This window comes from Epinephelus moara, chromosome 12 (genome assembly GCF_006386435.1).
Source record: "Epinephelus moara isolate mb chromosome 12, YSFRI_EMoa_1.0, whole genome shotgun sequence".
Lineage (NCBI taxonomy): Eukaryota > Metazoa > Chordata > Actinopteri > Perciformes > Serranidae > Epinephelus > Epinephelus moara.
In genome coordinates, this window is record NC_065517.1 from 14,190,447 (window position 1) to 14,193,305 (window position 2,859).

At 39.1% G+C, this 2,859-nt stretch overlaps 1 long non-coding RNA gene across 1 annotated transcript; it reads right to left on the reverse strand.

Moving 5' to 3' along the window:
* Positions 1-26: 26 nt before the first annotated feature.
* On the reverse strand, positions 27-752 carry LOC126398739 (uncharacterized). Its single transcript, XR_007570806.1, has 3 exons — positions 685-752; positions 463-546; positions 27-176 (listed from the first exon to the last, which is right to left on the reverse strand). It is a non-coding gene; the product is annotated as an uncharacterized LOC126398739 (long non-coding RNA).
* Positions 753-2,859: the final 2,107 nt, after the last annotated feature.

The following is a 2,859-nucleotide window of genomic DNA, read 5'->3' on the forward strand; positions in this document are numbered from 1 at the left end:
ACATGAACAGACAGGTGAAGAGTCAAACTCCTCGCCCAGCAGAATTTCACTCTTGATGTCTGTGGTGCAATATGGTGACACTGTAGCAACTGGGAGGGAACACAGATAAGATGATGTTTCACTGGTCTGAGACCTGTTGGTTCCTCATTGTGTCTTTGAATTTGTTTTCCTGAGAACTGAAGGAGAAGTGTTTTGGTGAGAATGTGGTTACGAAAAACCCAAAAATAGAAAAAAGAGCAAAAAAATTGGCCAAAGCCCAGAAAAACAGTTGTATATGTATTTTTACTGATAAAATACAGCCACAGTTTCAAGTACTGCTACTGAAAGGGCTTGAAATACCACAACAAGAAATCATTTATTCATTCAGAATTACTCAAATCTGGTCTAAACAGAAAAAACACATTTAGAATTGTAAATCATCAAATACATTATATTTCTAGTAGTAATAAGTAAGTATTTTACCATATGTGAACATTTGAGAAGTGCAATGTCCCCATGTAATGTGCAAGGTGTATGTGCTATTTTGACTCCCATCCTCACCCAACGCTGTAAAATTACAACAAAGACATAACAAGCTGAAAATCTAATTTGATGCATGCATTCAACAATGATTTAGTAGTTTCCTGTTCTAGACATTCTAATAATCACAACAACAACAAACAATATTTCAGGGATTTTACTTACTTCGATGTTGATATATCCAGTTCAGTAAAACAGTGAGATGTGCATCCAGGAGAGTTTGCAAGTTGTATGAGTTCATGGCCTGATGGCCAGACCTGTTTACACATTTACCATCCAATGGCATTGCAAGGCTAAACAATAGGACCTAATGACTATGTAAATATGGTCTTTAAAAAAACATTTGTAGGTTTGTTTTTGGGACAACTAAAAGTGATGTTGTAATTTTACAACAGTGGGCCTAAAGGCTTAAACAACAGCAGCAGAGGTCTGGAGGTATTTCCATGCTATATTCTCACTGTGTCACTGTGAACAGGTATGAGGAAGTGGAAATGTGTAGAATACTTGAAAAAGAGAAGTCTCGAGAAGCCACAGTGACTGACAAAAATTACTATGAGAGCAGAGAGAACAAAAAGTGGACAGCTGAGCAGAGACAAGTTTGTAGTGTGGAGAGAGTGTTATCTTGTCATTTTGGATGTTTTTATATATTATGTAGACAAATGTTAGAGCCCAGTGCAAACAAACAGATGTGTTCAACCTGACTGAGAGAAAGTTTACTATGAGAGCAGAGAGAACAAAAAGTGGACAGCTGAGCAGAGGCAAGTTTGTGGTGTGTCTTTGTTTTTGAGAGACAGAGAGAGAGAGAGAGAGAGAGTTTTACGTAAACACCCATTAATTGAGATAAAAATATTTTACATTTACAACAGTTGGCAACAAAGACAATCTCAGACTACAACACAGATCAGAAGATAAATAAGTTCACTTCAGTTAAAGCAACACATCTGAAAAAGTAATATCCAGGAAAGCCTTAATTCCATATATGTCCAAAAGCATCCTCTCCAGCAGCTGAGAGGCAGTCTGAGGTAGCTGAGAGGTAGTCTGAGGCAGCCGAGAGGCAGTCTGAGGCAGCTGAGGGGCAGTCTGAGGCAGCCGAGAGGTAGTCTGAGGCAGCTGAGGGGTAGTCTGAGGCAGCCGAGAGGCAGTCTGAGGCAGCCGAGAGGTAGTCTGAGGCAGCTGAGAGGTAGTCTGAGGCAGCCGAGAGGTAGTCTGAGGCAGCTGAGGGGCAGTCTAAGGCAGCTGAGAGGTAGTCTGAGGCAGCTGAGGGGCAGTCTGAGGCAGCTGAGAGGTAGTCTTCCATCAGACAAACTGTGACTTATCACCTCCTGCGGATCCTCCCCTGATGTGGACCAAAACGCTTTGTAAAAATACCCGACGGAAGCATTTTCAACATTATGAAAACTTTTGATGTTGTTGTTGTTTTTCATCTTAGATCCATCTCCATCCTCTGACCCATCCTCTGTGCCCACTGTCCCCTCTGTGTCTGCTACAACCTCAGCTCAACCTGGTAAGTTAACAACAAAACAGCCTTTGTAATTTTATTCTATTTATAAACCATTTTTGTTACCTTGTTTCAGGTGCCACTGTTCATTTACATCATTATTTAAGTATTTGTTTGATTTTTTTTTTTTTTTTTAATTTTATTTAATACTGTCTGTTTTTGTACATTTGCTGTTGCAGTTTATTCAAAACAAAAAAAAAAAAAAATTATAAAGCAGATTGTGTTTACAGTAAAGACTGGTTTATTTTGTTACTTTTAGTTGGCCTAGATGACATTTGGTATCCCACTTAGTACTATATCACTTTGAATATTAAGAGTTAATCGACCCCAGGCTGCTCTTGTAGCTGAATTTGCTACCATTTCAGATTAAAAACCATAGATGGGTAAAACATGCCAGGCTGCTCTTTGAGGTTTTATGTATTGATTCTCTGTGTGGCCAGTAGGGAGAGTTGCTGACTTTGCCAAATATTAATTGAAAGATTTTTCTGCACGTTTGAAAATCTGTTGTCTGCTTCCATGGCCTTAATCACTGTGGATTACAATCTAACTACAACAAAAAGCTCTCACCTCTAGTTTTACAAGTGATCACCGAGTAGAACATGAAATAACTTATAGTAGGTGTGTGAATGATCAATAATCAGTATTATTGGCAGTAATAGAGGGCCCCAAAATCAAATTTTGCTTGGGGCACCATGGAGGCTTGGGCCGGCCCTGGGTGGTGCACTGGGACTTGATTTCCAGATAGATGTAGACACTAATATAATTTTTTCATCACTCCACCTTCTCTGTCTTTTTCTTCTGTATCCTCACAGTATATCTATTTTAACTATGTTCTTTATGCT